This window comes from Lactuca virosa, chromosome 2 (genome assembly GCF_052849685.1).
Source record: "Lactuca virosa cultivar CGN04683 chromosome 2, Lactuca_virosa_CGN04683_v6, whole genome shotgun sequence".
Classification (NCBI taxonomy): domain Eukaryota; kingdom Viridiplantae; phylum Streptophyta; class Magnoliopsida; order Asterales; family Asteraceae; genus Lactuca; species Lactuca virosa.
Window position 1 is genome coordinate 224,249,905 of NC_136427.1, and position 23,418 is coordinate 224,273,322.

Below are 23,418 nucleotides of genomic sequence, written 5' to 3' on the forward strand. Positions count from 1 at the left end.
TGCATCGACACCCCTCGCGGTCCTTGGCAATTTGGTGATAAAATCCATGGAAATCTGTTCCCACTTCCACTGGGGAACCTCAAGTGGCTGCAACTTGCCATGCGGACGCTGGTGCTCAGCCTTAACCCTGCGACAAGTCAAGAACCTCTCAACAAACCATGCTACATCCCTATTCATACAGGGCCACCAATAATCTTTCTTCAGATCCAAATACGTCTTAGTGGCCCCAGGATGGATCGAGAATCTCGATCTATGCGCCTCCTCCATCAGTATGGCACGTGCCCCGCCTAAAAACGGTACCCAAGTCCGACCCTGAAAGATCATAAGCCCCCGACTATCGGTAACGAACTCAGATACCTGCCCAATCACCCGCTCTCTCTTGCGGTTCTCCGGTCTCACAGCCTCTGCCTGGGCCTCCCGAATGGTGTCCAACACTCTCTGCTCTACGACTCAGGGCATCAGCTACAACGTTAGCCTTGCCCGGGTGGTACAGGATCTCACACTCATAATCCTTTACCACATCCAACCATCTCCTCTGGCGCATATTCAGGTTGGGCTGATCCATCAAATACTTCAAACTCTTGTGATCCGTGTATATGGTACACCGGACCCCATACAGATAGTGACGCCAGATCTTGAGGGCGAACACCACAGCCCCCAACTCCAGATCGTGAGTAGGATACCTCGTCTCATGAGGCTTCAGCTGCCTCGATGCGTATGCTATCACATGCCCCCTCTGCATTAGCACCGCACCCAGTCCTGATATCGACGCGTCACAATACACTACAAAATCCTCCATCCCCTCCGGAAGGGATAACACCGGGGCTTCGCATAATCTCTGGCGAAGTGTCTCGAAGGAGGCCTGCAGCTCTGGGCCCCAACTAAAAGCCACGCCCTTCCTGGTCAACCTGGTGAGAGGAACAGCAATCTTGGAGAAATCTTTAATAAATCTCCTATAATAGCCGGCCAACCCCAGAAAACTCCTGATCTCGGTGGGGGATCTCGGTACCTCCCAACCCATCACCGCCTCTATCTTGGCCGGATCGACCAATATCCCATTCTGATTAACGAGATGTCCCAGGAACTGGACCTCTCGTAACCAGAAATCACACTTGGAGAATTTGGCGTAAAGCCTCTCCGATCTCAAAACTCCAAGGATCTCCCTCAAATGCTCCTCATGCTGCTCTCTGGATCTCGAATACACCAATATATCATCAATGAACACTATCACTGAACGATCCAACATCGGTCTGCACACCCTGTTCATGAGATCCATGAACGTCGTCGATGCATTAGTGAGCCCGAAAGGCATCACCACGAACTCGTAATGTCCATAACGATTCCTGAACACCGTCTTCTGGATATCCTCCTCCCGCACTCTCATCTGATGATATCCAGACCTCAGATCGATCTTGGAGAACCAAGACGCTCCCTGTAACTGATCGAACAAATCATCGATCCTCGGTAAGGGGTAACGGTTCTTGACCGTTAACTTGTTCAACTCCCAGTAATCAATGCACATCCGGTGTGAACCATCCTATTTCTTTACAAAAAGGATCGACGCTCCCCACAGCGAGCTACTCGGCCGAATAAACCCCTTCCCCAACAGCTCCTGAAGCTGCGAGGATAACTCCTGCATCTCTGGAGGCGCAAGGCGATAGGGCGCCTTGGCGATAGGCGCTGCCCCCGGAACCAAATCGATACGGAACTCTACTTGCCTCTCGGGAGGCACACCCGGCAACTCCTCGGGGAAAACATCCGGGAACTCACGCACTATAGGAATCTCATCGACCATGCTCCGCCTCTCTGCATCAAACCTCATATCCATCACATAAGCCACGAATCCACTACAGCCCTGTTGTAGGCTCTGCCTCGCTCTAGCGGCCGAACAAAACGCTGACCAAGAACGGGTACCCTCGCCGTACACCGTAAGAACTCCCCCACTAGGGTCTCGTATGGTTACCAGTTGTCGCTCGCAGTCGATAACCGCTCCAAATCTGCTCAACCAGTCCATGCCCACGATGACACAGACATCTCCCATCGTAATCGGGACCAAATCAATCGGAAACTCAACGCCGAAGATCTCGAGTACACATCCTCGAATCACATCAGTGGCATACACCGCTCTCTCGTCAGCTATGGAAACCCGCAGAGGTCGACTCAACGCCTCTCGACGGATACTGATGTGCTGACTAAAGGCTAATGATACAAAAGATCGACTCGCACCCGAGTCAAATAACACCAAGGCAGGTACAGAACTCACAAGAAAAGTACCTACGCATATCATAATATAAGCATAATATCTCAAACTCAAAATAAACACATGAAAGAATACATACCAGCCACGACATCGGGCGCTGCGCGGACCTCCTCCGCTGTCAACTGGAAGGCCCTCCCGCGAGCCTTTGGCGTCTCAGCCTTCACTGGTCTACTCTCAGCAGCTCGTACAGTAGCAGGGGCAGATCCCTGCGATGCTCCCTGTGCTGACCCCCGTAGCTGCAGACACTCGGCCTTCCGGTGTCCGGTCTGGTTGCAGTGGAAACAGACTGCAAACCCCTTGGGGCAATCCTTGCCCATGTGCCCCTCCTTGCCACACTTGTAGCAAGACCCTGCTCTACAAATCCCCTCATGACCCTTGCCGCACTTGCCACAAGTGCGACCCTTCTGGTTCCCTGATCTCGAATTGGCGGGCTTGGCCCGCTTGGCTGCCGGCTGGGACTGTGCCGGTCGCCGATCCCTCCCCTAAGACTCCGCCTCCTCCCTAGCCTGTGTCTCAAGCTCTATCTCCCTATTCCGAGCATTCGCCTGAAGCTCGGCAAATGTCCGGTACGATGAGTTCGCCACGAACTCGCGGATGTCTCTCCTCAGAATACTTAAATACCGACTCATGCGTGCCTGCTCGGAAGACACGTGCTCAGGGCAGAACATCGCCCTCTCATGGAACATCCTGGCGATCACAGTAACAGACTCAGTACCCTGCTTGAGGGTCAAAAACTCATGGGCCAACCGTTCCCTTTCCACCGGGGGAACGTACTCATCACGAAACATAGCGGTGAACCTCTCCCAGGTCACCGCGGCAAGCTCTGCAGAACTATAGTGCGCTGTCACAAACTTCCACCAGTCCTTCGCTCCCAAGCGAAGCTGGTTCAGCGCGAACCGAACTCTCAGATGCTCTGGACAAGAACACGTATAGAAGCATCCCTCGATGTCAGAAACCCATCTCATCGCAGCAATCGGATCCTACGTCCCATCAAACTCTGGTGGCTTCGTGTTGCTGAACTCCCGGAACAGCAATGCATCACCACTCTGAGGCCTAGCAGCAGCAACAGCTGCGGTAGCTGCAGCAACTGCAGCCTCAGTAACCGCTGCGTATCTCTCATCAAAGGTCTCAATCAATGTGGTCTTAATAGACCCAAACATCTCCGGAATCTCTACGCGGATAGCCGCAGCCACCTCCTCGTGGATCATCTGACAAAGCTCCTTGTCACTCACACCGCTAGTCTCTGGTCTGTGGCGTGTCCCAACCATGATGTCTCTGAAATACAACATAAGAAATATCAGAGACTCGCTCGAGCATACTCACACTCGACAACTCAGCCCTACTTGTTCCTTAGTACCCTAAGGATTCTTACTTGGACTGTGCACTGATCCGATGTCTTCAGTAGTACGGGCCCAATACTACCGTTCACACCGCATCAGTATTCACCCCAAGTCCTCCTCCTAGGATCCGAAATCCCAATTACTCTACTCTCACTATGCATAGGCTACTCTCTAGCAGACCTCTCATAAGCTCCTCGCTGCTATCTACTCACTCTCAAGCATCTCCCAGCAGCAAAACCCCTAGGCTAAGGCATCACGAATCAGGACACTCTAGTCCTAATAAGAATACATATCCTACTCTAGCATGCATAACATATGATATCATATCTCATAACACATAATATAAGGGTATTTTGGGAAATCACCGTTCGGGCGCTGGCTGATCGTACACACTGCTCTGCTCCGCTCTTTTCAAAACCTTTTATTCCTTTACAAAAATTTGGTTTTATTTTGAAAAGTTTTTCAAATCCTCAGTTTGAGTTCAAATGCGCCCGAAGGTGCATCCGAATCCCTCAAACCAAGGCTCTGATACCAACTTGTAACGTCGTAAATTCCAAAACAATTTTTCACTTTTGAAAATATAATTTCATTCATAAATATTATAAATCTCCATGTATCACATATCAAATCCATAAAATTCATCCCAAGATCACAATACATAAAAACTCCACAAGTGTGTACTGATCATGTCGGCGCCTTCCCGCGATCCTCACTGGTACCTGAAACACATAACACAAAACACTGTAAGCATAAATGCTTAGTGAGTTCCCCAAAATACCACATATAACACATATTAGCCACTCGAGGCTATAACTCTGTGGGCCCACTGGCCCTAACTCTGTGGACCCTCTGGTCCTAACTCTGTGGACCTTCCGGTCCTAACTCTGTAAACTCTGGAATACACACATCATAAATCACATAGAAATAATGCAGTGCAACACATCACATACATAGCATACAAGATACTCTGTCACGTAACTCTACTTACCACTCAAGGTAAAGTATAGTGAGAAGACTCACCTCGGGTAACTCGGATAATCTCGCACACGGATATACTGATCTAGCCCCCGCCTAATCACATAAACAATATCCTCAAATAAATAATGGCTCTCAAAGGCTAGATTAAATCCCTTTCTACCAACCCACAGAAGGGTAAAATACCATTTTACCCCTCCCTGACCTAAAAGTCTAAATGTTGACCAAAACCCTAAAAGTCAACAGGGGCAGTACGCGGCGCGTACCAGCTCTTGTACGCGGGGCGTACTCCGGCGATCCAGAATCGGGGTCTCAAACCCTTACGCGGCGCGTACTGAGATTTACGCCCAGCGTAAGTCTCAGTTTCATGCCCTCATGGATTTTTGGTCTTAAACGGTTAAGACATAAACTCAAACTCCAGATCTGACTTCTCTAAGATCACTTAATCCATAAAGTCGAGACCTTTAAGCCTTTGCATGGCTGTAAAGGTCACTAATCACTCTAACACCTTTCCTCTTCCCTCATAAAGCCTAGATCTCATGCATGACTTAATATTCACGTCCAAGATTGGATTTTTATGAACCCTCAACTCACAATACTCTGAAATATAGTAGATCTAAGCTTATGGAGACCTTTTGCTCATAAAGTCTCCACCTTGGGACCAAAAACCCTAAAAATTGGTCCATGAAGCACAAATCAACAATTACAAGGAAAGCTCAGAGCTTTTTACCTCCAAGTGAAGCTCCTCCCTCTGTAGAACTCAGATCCAAGCTTGCACTCCAACTTCTAGCCTTCACAAGAACCTCCTCTTCTTCTTCATTAACACACAAAGGCACTTTTAGCTCAAGAACACTCACACACAAGCTTAGAACGAAGGTTGGCTCCCTCTTAGGGTTTCACTCTCCCAAATGGTGGCTGGGGATAAGGCCATAGCTTTCTTTATATAGGGCTCAAGTCTCATTTAGGGTTTTGAGTATGGACCCGCTACGCCCAGCGTAGCCTAAGGGATGCCCAGCGTACCGGGTGGAGTCCGCGTCCAAAACACCCCCATGAGTACGCGCAGCGTACTCTTCAGTACGCCCAGCGTACTCATTTGCCACACTCTACTTTTAAGGGCTAAACAAGACAACTTAGAAAGAAGAAGGGTTTAAGAGACGCACCTGAATTCCGGGATGTTACAATTCTCCCCCACTAGAACCAGACTTCGCCCTCGAAGTCTCATGCCGCAAACAACTCCGGATGCTGCTCCCGCATTTCTGACTCCGGCTCCCAAATCAACTCGTACCCTCTCCGATTAGAAAAACGAGGCACTTAATTCATTGGACAATTTTTTTAGCAAGAAATAACAACATACCTTCTTACTTTCAGTTAACTTTCTTAACATTTCTAAATCATATTTCATTTTTCTCATTAAAGCTTTGTACTTTGAAATTACAATTCTATAATGGCCTCTACTTTGGAAACAACCCACCCAATTATAGGATTGTGCTTTCAGGCTTTGAGAGTACAATGCTTTTATAAGAAAAGTACTATAATTAACTTATAACTAAAATTAACTTATACAAATAGAGATCAAAGTAATTAATATTATATCATTTTACTTTTATCGTACCGTAGTTTAATAAGAAACGAATTAATATAAAATTCTAAATTTAATGAAATAGAAATGAAAATAAGATGCTATATTAGACAAGCAAATGAAAGTACATTGCTATTTTTTTGCATTTCGTCGATGCTTCTGGTGTGTTTGTTCTTTGATCTGTATAGCAATCTCTTCATGTTTATTGATAAACTAAAAGACTATTGTGGGGACAAAAAGGGAACACAAAGTCGAGTTTGGGTGATCAAGTTTTCCCATCACATATTGATTCTTACACATGGCTTGTGAAGTTCAAGAAATAAGAACAAACTGGTAAGTGGTTTTAATTTTAAAACTATCATTAGTAGCTTCATTACCCTTTAGTGTTTCTTGATATGATGTATTTTTGTTGTGCCTGTTGACTTAGATTCATGTGCATCAGTAAAACTTAAGGAATAATATAAAAAATAAAGCCAAAAATATTGATATTAAGTTTGTCTTCCACACTTTGGTTTCCAATTTTTTCTTTTAGCAGTAAAACTTATCATTCGAGGATTTACTATAGGTGTTATTGTATGTACTCTGAAGTTTGTTTTGATGAGGGTAAATATGGAAATAAGTACTTTATTAACTTGAAGGTTGCTATGGGATTCATCTTTGATCAAACTTAGCTTTGAAATCTGTGTTTTTCTCATAATCACTTAAAATTAGCTTACTTACCAATTCTTTAATCACGGCCCGCCTAAGTTTCCTAGTATATATATATATATATATATATATATATATATATATATATATATATATATATATATATATATATATATATATATATAACATTTGTGGGACCATATAAAGGATAAATTTGGGAGGATATCTATGATTACTCAAACGTATTTGACAAAATAATTTCACTTTGACAAAACTGCAAAAATGCTCCCTGTGGTTTCTCATTTTATGTGGTTATGGTCCAAACGTTTGAAAAGTTGCAAATTTGGCCCTTTTCAACAAATTTTATTGTGATTTTGGTCCCTCATCCGTTAAGTTTAACTGGTTGGCTGTTAACTTTTTTAAAATGACAATTTTACCCTCAGCGACCATTTTTCACAGTTTTGTCTTTTACCATACTATAAGGACCATTTTTGCATACATTCTTTTTTATTTTATTGAAGTATTATATATTAATAAATATTATTTTTAATATATGATATTATATATTAATAAATATTGTTTTATTGGATTATTAATTTATTTTAGTTGATTTTTTTAACTTTTTTTTGTTGGAGTAGTTCTTTTTATTTAGTTATTATATGTCAATACATATAGTTTTTAATATATAATATTTATATCATAATAAATATTATATTATTGGATTATTAAATTCTTTTAGTTAATATTTTTAATTCTTTTTTTAAAATTATTTTTTATTGGATTATTACTTTTAATTTATTATTTTCTTCATATACTAAATATTGTTTTATTGTATTATTAATTTATTTTAGTTAATTCTTTTTAAAAAAAACTTTGTCAAAGTAATTCTTTTTTATTGAATTATTATATATCAATACATATAGTTTTTAATATATAATTCTTATATCATAATAAATATTATATTATTGGATTATTATTTTCTTTTAGTTAATTTTTGTAATTTCTTATTTTTAAACTATTTTTTATTGGATTATTACTTTTAATTTATCATTTTCTTCATATACTAAATATTATTTTATTGGATTATTAATTTATTTTTAATTTATAATAATAGTTCTTGTTAATTTTATTGGTTCCACCACAAAGTCGTGAGATATGCAAAATCGTCATCTCTCATCATCGAAATCGTTAGGATCACTGCCAAACACCTTCATTTCATGTAGCTTATAATGTGAAACCATAGGGAAAATACCACCACCATCACTTGGTCACCACCACTACTTATAATTGTTATAGTGGTTTGTTGCGCATTATGTGGGATATTGTGAGAACAAAGATACGATGCACAGTGACAAGGTTCGAAAACTCAAACTTTGAGTTAATGCTTAAGATCAATGTCTGCTTCTGATTAAGTGTTCCAATAAAGTCTGGCAAGACCAGTCGAGACTGAATAGAGAAATCAACAAAGTACTTCTAGTATTAAATAATGAACTATGAGTATAATCAAGGTAAAGACAATAAATGAACAAGTAGAATGTTGAAAGAGTTTGATTTGAGAGAAAAGTGAAAGTGAAGTAAATTCGAATATAAATATCTTTGGAGCAACAAACCGTCATTTATTTTTGTCATTAAACACTCCTTATACAGCAAAAGGAGGTACAACTTGACCGAAATGCAAACAAAGGACTGGATAAACAAGTTACTTCTGACGCTCTAATTATCCCAATTGAAAAAAAAGACTAAGTCCTATGTAAAGTTACATCAAGTAAAAGACAAGAATAATTAATGCACAGACGGATACACTATCTCGGAACATCTCTTCATCTCGTACCACGAACTCCACTCCGGACTTCAACCACCATTTCATAGCCTAACCATTTCGGACATAAGTCTGACTTCGGAACAACAGAAGTTAGAGATTTCTAGATGTTCACTTTCAGGTTCCAACAGATATGAAGGATTTCAGTGGATTATGAAGAGGTTGTCGCAGGTGGCTACCAGAAACGCTGGGTGGAACAGGGTAGGGTATCTATTGAACCTCCGATGAAGGTTTTTAGAGGTGATTCTGCCAATTTTTGACAATGATAAGCGACACTTTTAAGTATTTCGACGACTTTATGGTGAAACTAATAAAATTAAAAAGAATTAATAGTATACATTAAAAATAAAATAATAATCCAATAAGATAATATTTTTTATATTAAAAAAATAATAAATTAAAAGTAATAATTCAATAAATTAATAATTCAAAAAAACAAAAAAGAAAGTACAAAAATTAATAATCCAATAATGTATTATTTATTATGATATAAATATTATATATTAAAAATAATATTTATTGATATATAATAATCTAATAAAAAAGAATTGCTCCAACAAAAAAGAAATTATAAAAAGAATCAACTAAAAGAAATTAATAATCCAATAAAATAATGTTTTGTAATATATAATAATCTTATAATATAATATTTATTATGATATAAATATTATATATTAAAAACTATATGCACCGATATATATATATATATATATATATATATATATATATATATATATATATATAATTCAATAAAAAGGAATTACTTCGACAAAAAAGATTTAAAAAAATAGAATTAACTAAAATAAATTAATAATCCAATAAAACAATATTTAGTATATGAAGAAAATAATAAATTAAAAGTAATAATCCAATAAAAAATAATTAAAAAAAGGAATTACAAAAATTAACTAAAAAAATTAATAATCCAATAATATAATATTTATTATGATCTAAATATTATATATTAAAAACTATATGTATTGAGATATAATAATACAATAAAAAAGAATTACTCCAACAAAAAAAAATTAAAATATCAACTAAAATAAATTATTAATCCAATAAAACAAAATTTATTAATATATAATATTATATATTAAAAATAATATCTGTTAGTATATAATACTTCAATAAATTAAAAAAGAATGTATGCAAAAATGGTCCTTATAGTATGGTAAAAGACAAAACTGCGAAAATGGTCCCTGGGGGTAAAATTGTCATTTCAAGTAAGTTAACAGCCAACCAGTTAAACTTAACGGATGAGGGTCCAAAACCACAACAAAACTTGTTGAAAAAGGACCAAATCTGCAACTTTTCAAACGTTTGGATCGTAACCACATAAAATGAGAAACCAAAGGGACCATTTTTGCAGTTTTGTCTTTCACTTTTAGTTTTTCAAAGACAAAATTGCAAAAATGGTCCCTATGGTTGGCAAATTTATGTGATTTTGGTCCAAAACGGTACCTTGGTGCACCACTCGTCCAAAATTGGATTTTTCTATTGTTTTTGGTCCCTGGCATTAACTTCCATCCATTTATGCCGTTAGGTGCAATAAAGACAAAGGTATTTTCGTCTTTCCACCTACATGTGATTTGATGTTTGATTTGTGTAACTATTCTAGTGGTTATGTTCTTGTTTAAACTAGAATCCTTAAATTTGATTTGTGTTGATTGACCACTTTCATGAATTGAATTTTTGTGTAGTTAATTAACTTTTAGGACACCTAATCGTTCTACAAAGTTAATGATTGGTAACAAACAATAGGTTTTCTTATTGTAGAACATTTATCACATGTTTTCACACTTCCGAGCGTATGAGAAGAAATGAACATTGTTGGGAAGCTTGTACAAAACTTAATGTAGTTTTTCAATACAATCTAAGAGCGTTTTTAGGTTGAATTAGTAAAGTTAGGTCTAGTCAAAGAGCATGTTTTGGCTAGATAATTTGGCAAGCGAGAGGTATTAGAGCGTGTTAATATCTTTCAGTACCAACTTAGAATGGCAATCACAAATTACATCAAGTCATAATCAGGTTAAATGACAACATTGAGAACTAAAACTGGAAGCACTTTTACAACTTGTTTACAAATCTATTTCATTTTCTGCATGTTTCAAAGTTGATTGTTATTTTCATTATTTGACTTCTGCAAACAAATCCCCCTTTGTGACCAAAGTACCTTGCGCAAAGAGGTATAGACTTTTATCCCGTGTCTCTGTGGTTCGACCCTGCTTGCCTTGTACTATTTTTTTAGTGCATTAAAGCAGTGTATTTGGAGTCTGTTGTACCCCTATTATTTGTTGGGTTTGACATCGAGCTTGAAACTGCACCTGTTCTTCTGCTTTTCTCGATTTCCCTTAATTTTATATATATTATTTTTGGTTTGGTTCATGATTTTTTTGGAAACAGGTTGCAAAAATGGTCCTTGTAGGCGGAAAGACGAAAATACCCTTGTCTTTATTGCATCTAACGGCACAAATGGATGGAAGTTAATGTCAGGGACCAAAAACAATAGAAAAATCCAATTTTGTACCAATGGTGCATTAAGGTATCGTTTTGGACCAAAATCGCATAAATTTACCAACCACAGAGACATTTTTGCAATTTTGTCTTTTTCAAATGTAAATCTTTGCCATGACTTGTATCTCCAAATTTCTTTTTTAAATATGAACGATTATTATTTATTTTCAGTTAACTATTTGAAATGTTTTTATTTTTTTAGATGACATTTAATTCATAAATATTCAAAATTAACGTATTTTCATGTCAAATGTCAAAGAAGATTGTCTCTTTCGGTAAACCTACTACAAAATTTAGGCAATGGTTACTAAATATAAAAAAAGAGACGGATATTTCAAGGATGGTGTTATCATAGTTTTCAGTAATTTTTATTGGCAACAATATATAATATTGACCAAAAAAATAAAAAAATATTTAAAACCAGTGTAGGAATAGAAGGAAAACTCTCTTGATATATTTTTCCTAATTCATTTCATTTGAACCCTTAACTTTTTATTTTATTTTATTTCTAGTCACTTATAAGTTATCAATTTCATTATTATAGACATGGTTATACATATACATATACTTTAATCATTTTTACTTCTAGTCACTTGTCATAAAATGTATGTTTAAAAAACAAATGGAGATGTACCTTGTTATAATACGACACGAATTACATCGTATCCGACACTTTTTCTGGGACGCTGGATTCTCACTGTCAACACCATTCCAACTGTCGCCTTCGATTATTTTATTACTTTCGTGAAACATTCTCTCTCTCTCTCTCTCTCTCTCTATATATATATATATATATATATATATATATATATAGTTATGAATTAAGCGTAATTAATGTAACTATAAATCAAACCAAACTAGTAAACTTTGATAAGAGCTTTAATTGAGAAGAAAGAATATTTACAGAGAATATGAAAGTTATATCTCTTATAACTTTTGGTGTATCACATTCTTTACAATGGAGGGGTATTTATACTACAAATTTTACTAACATATAATTGTAACTAGTTAGAAATGTTGACAAATTTACCATGCACCAATTATTATGTCATCCACCAATTATTTACAACACCACCAATTATTTACAACACTCCCCCTTGGATGACATCATTTTAGCGTTCAACTTTGACGTACTGCCTCATTAAAAACCTTGCTAAAGAAAACCCAGTGGAAAAAAAACTTTAGCGAAGGGAAAAAGAGTGCAGTGTATAGTTGACTCCCCCTTATTTAGACATCCGTCACATTATATTCTATGCACATGTCGCATTCCGATGCCATGGACATGTTTCCTGAAGATTACAGTAGGAAGTGCCTTCGTAAAAAGGTATGCTGCATTGCTACTGGATTGAACATATTTGATTTCAACTTGATGGTTCTTTATAAGCTCTTGAGTGTACTCAAAATTTTTTGGAGGTATATGTTTTGTCTTGTCGCTCTTGATATATCCCTCTTTCATTTGAGTGACACATGCTGAGTTATCTTCATAAATTAAAGTTGGATATATATCCTTTTCAAGTCCACATGAAGTTAAAACTAGTTGTGTCAGCGATCTTAACCATGCACATTCTCTACTAGCTTCATTTAGTGCAATTACTTCAGCATGATTTGAGGATGTGGCAACAAGTGTTTGCTTTTGAGAACGCCAGGAAATTGCAGTACCTCCATTCATGAATACATATCCAGTTTGAGATCTAGCTTTATGAGGATCAAACAAATAACATGCATCTGCATAACCAATCAAGCCTTGTTTTTGAATTGTTAGGGTAAAATAACCTTAAATCACTAGTTCCTCGAAGGTATCAAAAAATATGTTTGATTCCATTCCAATGTCTTTTTGTTGGGGATGAACTAAATCTTGCTAGCAAGTTTACAGCGAAAGAAATGTCAGGTTTAGTACTGTGACATCCGCCTAAAATGGATTCGGGTCAACCCAACCCAATTGGAAATTTAATAAACCCTACTCAAGATTACTTGACGCTAATAGGATCAAAACCCATACACTACGATATAAATTGACGTTAATAGCAACATAGTATAGTACAACGTTATAACTATAATCAAATTAAATTATGATACCATATTAAAATCAAATCAAAGTATAATGCTCTAATTAAATTAAAAGAATCAAACTTGAATGCTATAATTAAACTTCAAATCAAAGTAGATTGTTATAATCAAATAATAACCTATCTTTTATAAAACTCCCTTTTTATAAACTTTACATTAAATTTTATAAAACTCTATTTTTATAAACTTTACATTAAATTTTATAAAACTCTTATATTAATTATGTAAAAGATGCTTGTGTTAGTGGGAAATTATGAAGACCACCAAAAGCAAAAAGATTATTCCCATGGTCTCCCACTCACACCTCCCATCCACTTTCCTTTCCTTTTTCTCCCAACACATTATTCTCTTCACTACTTAAACCTTCTCTATTCTTTCTCTCACTCTCAATCTCGAAATTCATACAAGAAATACTCATATTCCAGCCAAGAACAATCTATTATACTCAAATTTTCATCCCTCTTGAAGCATTCATCAAGGTATGTTGTTAAAAGTTTCAAATTCATACAAGAAACAAATTAAATCCACCAAACTATCTAAAACTCATTTTATGCATAAAACTGATTTTTCTCAGAGTCCCATCAATAAAATAAGAAGTTCTGGAAATTTTCAGAAAATAACTTATTTTTATTGAATTACTATAATTATTGCAATAAAGTAGGGCAATAATTCACATAAAATACTTTTTGCATACAATAAATTCTGAGAAAATTCTGGGATGACCTATATATTGATTAAACATAATTTATGAAGTTTCATGCATTTATATTACTGTTTACTATTATTTATGATTTTATTGATTAATTAATAATGAAATATATAAAAAATACTTCCCATAGTCACAAATATCCGAAACTCATACAATGGGCTCTATGACATGTTATAAAACTATGGTTAATTTTACAGAATTTTTGGGAATCATTTATTATTTTTCCCGGATTTTGTTGTTGTTTAATCATTAAAGTATTAAATAAATACTAAAACAGTTCAGAAAAATATAAATTTTTTACAGTAATTAATATTATATGAAATAATGATTTCCTAATAATTTCATAATTTTTCAATAATGTTTACTATTTAAAACCATTTTCCTAAGTATTTAAGCATGTAAAAAATGCATTTTAATGATTATTTCATATAAATAATTGTTAAAATCTGTAAATAATTATAATTGGGCAAGTTATTATTTTAATAAGAAATTATTAAAATCTGGCCTAAATTGAAAATATAAATTAATTATGCAAAGTAATTAATTCAATTTAAAATTCATTTAACAAATGAATACCTTAATATTCTAATCAAAATGAGTTATTGTTAATTCATCTAATATAAGAATATGTGTCTAATTATTTGTATTAATATTCCATTCTCGTTTAGCAGTTCCTAATTCAAAACTATTAATTATATTAGGTTCTACGCCATTTTGACCCGAACCGTCTATCGTACGACACACGCATTTCGTTTTGGGACTAATGTGAGTAATCTACCCCATATTTTATAATTTTCAATACTTTTGGGGTGCATCATGTGGTTCTAATATGTTCCAACTTCATTTTATTGTTTTATCACAATTGAGACATTGTTGGGACATTTATACGTGAGTCATTAATTGTATAACTATAGTTTGTTTACGCTACATGTACTTGTAGTGCATTACCATTTTTAGTCTAATCTCCATGACTATGCCCGTATTCTTGAGGTACGTTATGGACAATAATATCACTATTGGGTTGACCACCCCGCCTTGGGACGCTAAGGTGATTGATCGCACGTGGTTGAGTGTGTTTGATGATTAGATGCTCCATCCTATATTATATATATATATATATATATATATATATATATATATATATATATATATATATATATATATATATATATACATATGTATATATAGGGTGAGGACTTATTGTTGTTGTTATCATTTGTTAATCAATTTTTGATTTATAAACCGTTATCTCAAATACAATTGTTTGCCGACTTCAAAAGAAAACAAATTTCAAATTATAAATGTTTCAACTTCACAATTTTCTCTACTAAAATTAGATTACTCACCAACTCTCGTAGTTGACCTGTTTTTACCCATGATGCAGATTTGAAGAATGAAGTTGATGAAAAATAGGTTGTGCCTTAGAAATCCACAAGACTATTTAAATTTGATGTAATAAATGTTGTTCGTATTTGGATTTGTATTTGTATGTTGTGGATCTTGTTTGCATACTTAGTACTTAATTGAATCTAATCATATTATAACATAGTTGTCATGAGACTTTGAACAATATATCACGCCTTGATCGATTCCGACAAGGATCGGGGTGTGACAGATTGGTATCAGAGCCCTTGACTATAGGGAATTAGGTTAATTGCCTTGACCTAGTCTATAGCCTCTAGGGTCCTCTCGTATGCTAGTTTATAAAATACACACACAACTGCATGCAATTCACACTTAGAAAATCCTAGGAATACCTTTGTGTGTTAATTGCTCCCTTAAGTGCATACATATTACTCCTGACACTTATATGTGTGCATACACTGGTGAATATTCTCCTCTTTCTTTGTAAATCACACACATATTCAAGTGGTTTTAAAAAGAAATGTATATACATATATATTCCTTAGAGCTCATAGGAAATTCAAAGTCATCCACTCTAGTTGGGTAGGATCATAGTAATGGACGCGTAGTAACTGGAAGGGGGAGGTGCCGGTAGCCTGAAAGTCCTGACTAGGCAAGCATTCGTATACATCCCAATCAACCGAGGGACCAGTTTGCTTATCTGGGGACCAAAGGCGAGAGTTCCCAAACCTATAGGCCAAAGCGCGTCATTCACATTACTTTTGAGCCATCAAAATACCCGACCTTATCAAACGTATCCGAAAGGATACACTCCAAAATGGCCAACTCATTGGACTATTAAGTTCCCTAATGGGCCTAGTAGTGGGAAAGACATGTGAAAACTTAGTTTTGTGGGGGCCCACGCAAGTGCTACATGTTTCACATTTAGTAACCATGGAAAGCCCAAAAGGTGCCCAACATTCCTAACCATGGCCCAACAAGTGTTTTACAATTATTTTACCCAACAATGTCTAAAAACTTTATTTCCATAATCAATTTACAAATAACTCACAAGTCCATATGCGTGTTTCTCGTAGATGGCATTACGACCCCCATACGCTGCTCGCAACAACCGAAGGCTAGCTGCCCTTATCGCCAAGGAGGTAGCAAACGTCATCCCAACAATTGCAACCCAACTTCATTCTCTTCAGCCACAAGCTCCAGCAACCACTCCTCGTTGCTCGTTCAAGCACTTTCGTAACTGCAATCCGCCTTACTTCAAAGGCATCGATGGTGCCACCGCACTCCTCACATGGATTGAAGAAATGGAGAGTACTTTCATCCATAGCGAGTGTCCTGAGGACCTGATGGTCCGTCATGCTACAGGGTGCCTCCAAGGTCATGCTCTCACATGGTGGAACCTAGAAAAACGGGCAAAGGGAGAGGTTGTTGCCTTGGGAATGACCTGGTCAAAACTAAAGGAACGCATGATGGAGAAGTTCTGCCCTGACAGCGAATTGCAAACTCTCGAGGATGAATTCTGGAATCTGAAACAGGTGGGAGGCGACAACGCGACCTACACCAATATATTCCATGATCTCTCGAGACTCCTACCTCACATGGTTCAACCTATGAAAATTGCAATACGTCGCTACATCAAAGGGTTACCACGCCAGATCCGTGATTCGGTGACCAGCAGCAGGCCATCTACCTTAGAATCCGCCATTGAAATAGCAGGTCAACTCAACGAGGACAATATGAATGATGATGTCCTCCCACGCAAGGGTTCAAAGATGTCAACTGAAAAGCCGACCCCTGAGACCCCCCTAATTGTCAAGTCCGAGTCCTCCCACCGACATGACAAAAAGAAGCGGAAAAGTCATCACCACAACCATGCTCTTATTACCCCTGGTACTCCTATCACCCAAGTCACCCCACAAGCCCAACCGAATAAAAAGCCGTATACCGGACCTCACCCCCTCTGTAACCACTGTAACTATCACCATATGACCACCATCCCGTGTCGCCTCTGTACGAATTATGGTCGCTATGGCCACTTGGCGGACACATGTCGTGCACCAAAAACTCAGCGACCACTCTATCTACCCTCAAATCAGCAAACACAAACCCGATATCCAACTGGAACATGCTTCAACTGTGGTGACCCCACCCATTTCAGAAACGCGTGTCCTAGGCTAGTCAATATCATCAACACCGAAGCCCAGGCAAATCCAACAATGCAGGTTCCAGCTCCCAAAGGCCGAGCCTTTGTCATTACCGCAACCCAAGCAAAGACCGATAACAAGGTCGTAAATGGTACGTTTCTCATAAATGACTGCTACGCGTCAGTACTTTTTGATTCAGGTGCCGATAAAAGTTTTGTGTCTTTGGAATTTGAGCCCATACTTCACACATCTCGCACGATTCTTGATGAGTACTTTACCGTAGACGTCGCCGATGGAAAATACGTTTCACTCAATGCAGTCATCCAAGATTGCACTTTCGATTTTTGCGGTCATAAATTTTCTGTCAATTTAGTTCCTATGGAACTTGGTAGCTTCGACGTCATAGTAGGAATGGACTGGCTATCCCAAAACCATGCTGAAATAGTATGTTACGATAAGTTCATTCGTATTCCTCTCGCCGACGGTCAAAGTCTTCGTATTTATGGCGAGACTCATTCGAAAAAGCTTAGTCTTATGTCATGTACTCAAGCTCGATCATATCTACGAAAAGAATATATGGCTTTCTTAGCCCATGTGGTGGAAACAAAGGTCAAAGAAAAGAAGATCGAAGATATTCCGATAGTACGAGACGTTCCCGACATCTTTCCTGATGATGTATCTGGACTCCCTCCAGTACGTGAGCTAGAGTTCCGCATCGATCTTGTTCCTGAGGCTACTCCCATAGCCAAGTCTCCATATCGGTTGGCTCCAGCCGAGATGCAAGAATTGGCAAGTCAGCTCCAAGAATTAACCGATAAGGGATTTATCCGCCCTAGTACTTCACCCTGGGGAGCCCCGGTTCTCTTCATCAAAAAGAAAGATGGTTCGTTTCGTATGTGTATCGATTATCGGGAGTTAAATAAATTAACCATCAAGAACCGATATCCGTTACCTCGGATCGACGACCTTTTTGATCAGCTTCAAGGAGCTTCATGCTTCTCCAAAATTGACCTTCGCTCGGGTTATCACCAACTTCGAGTACGGGAAGAAGACATCTCCAAAACCGCTTTCCGAACCCGCTATGGTCATTACGAGTTCACTGTTATGCCTTTCGGCCTAACAAATGCCCCTGCCGTATTCATGGACTTGATGAATCGGGTATTTAAACCTTATCTCGACCGTTTTGTTATCGTCTTTATTGATGACATCCTCATTTACTCCAAGACAAAGGCAGAGCATGAAAGACACCTTCGCCTAACTCTCCAAACGTTGCAAGGAAATCGGCTCTACGCCAAATTTTCGAAATGCGAGTTTTGGTTAAATGAGGTACAATTCCTTGGTCATATTGTAAGTGACAAGGGTATTTTAGTCGATCCCGCAAAAGTTGAAGCAGTCCAGAATTGGAAAGCCCCACGTACCCCCAAGGAAATTCGGTCCTTCCTCGGTTTAGCCGGTTATTACCGGCGTTTCATTTCAAATTTCTCAAAGATTGCTTTACCGCTTACTTCTCTCACTTGCACGGGTACACCATTTGATTGGGGACCCAAGCAGGAATACGCTTTCCAAACCCTTAAACAAAGTTTGTGTAACGCTCCGATTCTTACACTCCCTGAAGGATCCGAAGATTTCGTGGTATTCTGCGATGCCTCCAATCTCGGTCTAGGTTGTGTTTTGATGCAAAAGGGAAAGGTTATAGCTTACGCATCACGACAACTCAAAATCCACGAAAGAAATTATACGACTCATTATTTGGAGCTTGGTGTCGTGGTTTTCGCTCTTAAAATTTGGAGGCATTACCTTTACGGCACTAAATGCGTAATTTTCACCAACCACAAGAGCTTGCAACATATTCTTAATCAAAAGGAACTCAATATGAGGCAAAGACGATGGGTCGAGCTCCTAAATGATTACGAGTGTGAAATACGCTATCATCTGGGCAAGACAAACTTCGTAGCCGACGCGTTAAGCCGAAAAGAACATGCCCATGCATTTCATCTAATATGTTCTCCTATCTTGTCCAATCTCAGCGACCGAATTCGAGGAGCCCAACACTCGGCAATTACCGAAAATGACATGCCCACGGGAATTGATGGGGAGTTGGAAACTAAATCTGATGGTATTTTCTATTATCAAGATCGCATCTGGATCCCAGATCGTGACAATCTTCGTATATTCCTGATGGAAGAAATCCATAAAACCCGATATTCCATTCATCCGGGCACTGACAAGATGTATCATGGCCTGAGAACCAATTATTGGTGGTCGGGAATGAAAACGGATATTGCCTTATTCGTGGCCAAATGTCTTACATGTTCCAGGGTCAAAGTAGAACATCAACGACCCTCTGGACTATTGGTCCAACCAGAAATCCCCAGGTGGAAATGGGAAGCGATCGCCATGGACTTCGTAACCAAACTTGCCCGTACCACAAAAGGACACGACAGCATTTGGATAATCATTGACCGTTTGACCAAATCCGCTCATTTCCTTCCCATCCGTGAAAATTTCAAAGTCGAAAAACTTGCTCGGATTTACATCAACGAGATAGTTAGTCGGCATGGCATTCCTCTCAGCATCATTTCAGATCGTGATGGGAGATTTCTCTCTCGGTTTTGGCAATCACTTCAAACAGCCATGGGAACCCGCCTCGATCTCAGTACCGCCTATCATCCTCAGACCGATGGTCAATCTGAGAGGACAATTCAAACACTCGAAGATATGTTGAGGGCGTGTGTCTTGGATTTCGGAGGAAACTGGGACTCTCATTTACCGTTGGTGGAATTCTCCTATAATAACAGTTATCATTCTAGCATCAAGATGCCACCATTTGAGGCATTGTATGGCCGTAAATGCCGATCTCCTATTTGCTGGCATGAAATTGGTGAGTCCCACGTAATTCGCGCAACAGTGGATTCTCCAATCGTTGGTCCTGAGCTTATCCAGGAAACAACCGATAAAATCACTCAGATTCGCGATAACCTTCTCGCAGCTCGTAGCCGACAAAAGAGTTATGCCCACAAGCGACGCAAACCGCTTGAATTTACCCTGGGTGACATGGTCATGTTAAAAGTGTCCCCATGGAAAGGTGTGGTTCGATTTTGACGCAAGGGTAAATTGGCACCACGCTACGTAGGCCCGTTTAAGATCATAAAAAGGATCGGATCAGTAGCCTACGAGTTGGATCTACCAACAGAGCTTAAGAAAGTTCACCCAGTATTTCATATAGCCAACCTCAAGAAGTGTTTAGCAGACGAGAACCTTCATGTTCCTCTCGAGGATATCCAAATCGACGAGACAATGCAATTTATCGAGAAACCCTTGGAAATTGCCGACCGAAAGGAAAAGCAACTCAAAAGAAGTCGCATTCTCCTGGTTAAGGTCAGGTGGCAGTCGGCACATGGACCTGAGTATACATGGGAGCGTGAGGATCATATGCGTACCAAATACCCACAACTTTTCTTTTAAGGTACTCTCTTCTTAAATTTCGGGACGAAATTTCCTAAAGTAGGGGAGACTGTGACATCCGCCTAAAATGGATTCGGGTCAACCCAACCCAATTGGAAATTTAATAAACCCTACTCAAGATTACTTGACGCTAATAGGATCAAAACCCATACACTACGATATAAATTGACGTTAATAGCAACATAGTATAGTACAACGTTATAACTATAATCAAATTAAATTATGATACCATATTAAAATCAAATCAAAGTATAATGCTCTAATTAAATTAAAAGAATCAAACTTGAATGCTATAATTAAACTTCAAATCAAAGTAGATTGTTATAATCAAATAATAACCTATCTTTTATAAAACTCCCCTTTTATAAACTTTACATTAAATTTTATAAAACTCTATTTTTATAAACTTTACATTAAATTTTATAAAACTCTTATATTAATTATGTAAAAGATGCTTGTGTTAGTGGGAAATTATGAAGACCACCAAAAGCAAAAAGATTATTCTCATGGTCTCCCACTCACACCTCTCATCCACTTTCCTTTCCTTTTTCTCCCAACACATTATTCTCTTCACCACTTAAACCTTCTCTATTCTTTCTCTCACTCTCAATCTCGAAATTCATACAAGAAATACTCATATTCCAGCCAAGAACAATGTATTATACTCAAATCTTCATCCCTCTTGAAGCATTCATCAAGGTATGTTGTTAAAAGTTTCAAATTCATACAAGAAACAAATTAAATCCACCAAACTATCTAAAACTCATTTTATGCATAAAACTGATTTTTCTCAGAGTCCCATCAATAAAATAAGAAGTTCTGGAAATTTCAGAAAATAACTTATTTTTATTGAATTAGTATAATTATTGCAATAAAGTAGGGCAATAATTCACATAAAATACTTTTTGCATACAATAAATTCTGAGAAAATTCTGGGATGACCTATATATTTATTAAACATAATTTATGAAGTTTCATGCATTTATATTACTGTTTACTATTATTTATGATTTTATTGATTAATTAATAATGAAATATATAAAAAATACTTCCCATTGTCACAAATATCCGAAACTTATACAATGGGCTCTATATCATGTTATAAAACTATGGTTAATTTTACAGAATTTTTGGGAATAATTTATTATTTTTCCCGGATTTTGTTGTTGTTTAATCATTAAAGTATTAAATAAATACTAAAACAGTTCAGAAAAATATAAAATTTTTACAGTAATTAATATTATATGAAATAATGATTTCCTAATAATTTCATAATTTTTCAATACTGTTTACTATTTAAAACCATTTTCCTAAGTATTTAAGCATGTAAAAAATGCATTTTAATGATTATTTCATATAAATAATTATTAAAATCTGTAAATAATTATAATTGGGCAAGTTATTATTTTAATAAGAAATTATTAAAATCTGGCCTAAATTGAAAATATAAATTAATTATGCAAAGTAATTAATTCAATTTAAAATTCATTTAACAAATGAATACCTTAATATTCTAATCAAAATGAGTTATTGTTAATTCATCTAATATAAGAATATGTGTCTAATTATTTGTATTAATACTCCATTCTCGTTTAGCAGTTCCTAAACCAAAACTATTAATTATATAAGGTTCTACGCCATTTTGACCCGAACCGTCTATCGTACGACACACGCATTTCGTTTTGGGACTAATGTGAGTAATCTACCCCATATTTTATAATTTTCAATACTTTTGGGGTGTATCATGTGGTTCTAATATGTTCCAACTTCATTTTATTGTTTTATCACAATTGAAACATTGTTGGGACATTTATACGTGAGTCATTAATTGTATAACTATTGTTTGTTTACGCTACATGTACTTGTAGTGCATTACCATTTTTAGTCTAATCTCCATGACTATGCCCGTATTCTTGAGGTACGTTATGGACAATAATAGCGCTATTGGGTTGACCACCCCGCCTTGGGACGCTAAGGTGATTGATCGCACGTGGTTGAGTGTGTTTGATGATTAGATGCTCCATCCTATATATATATATATATATATATATATATATATATATATATATATATATATATATATATAGGGTGAGGACTTATTGTTGTTGTTATCATTTGTTAATCAATTTTTGATTTATAAACCGTTATCTCAAATACAATTGTTTGCCGACTTCAAAAGAAAACAAATTTCAAATGATAAATGTTTCAACTTCACAATTTTCTCTACTAAAATCACCAACTCTCGTAGTTGACCTGTTTTTACCCATGATGCAGATTTGAAGAATGAAGTTGATGAAAAATAGGTTGTGCCTTAGAAATCCACAAGACTATTTAAATTTGATGTAATAAATGTTGTTCGTATTTGGATTTGTATTTGTATGTTGTGGATCTTGTTTGCATACTTAGTACTTAATTGAATCTAATCATATTATAACATAGTTGTCATGAGACATTGAACAATATATCACGCCTTGATCGATTCCGACAAGGATCTGTCACACCCCGATCCTTGTCGGAATCGATCAAGGCG

General features: G+C 37.1%; 1 long non-coding RNA gene across 1 annotated transcript; it reads left to right on the forward strand.

Annotated features, from left to right (window-relative positions):
* Positions 1-21,552: 21,552 nt before the first annotated feature.
* Positions 21,553-23,247, forward strand: LOC145156836 (uncharacterized). Its single transcript, XR_013736935.1, has 3 exons — positions 21,553-21,587; positions 22,518-22,581; positions 23,163-23,247. It is a non-coding gene; the product is annotated as an uncharacterized LOC145156836 (long non-coding RNA).
* Positions 23,248-23,418: the final 171 nt, after the last annotated feature.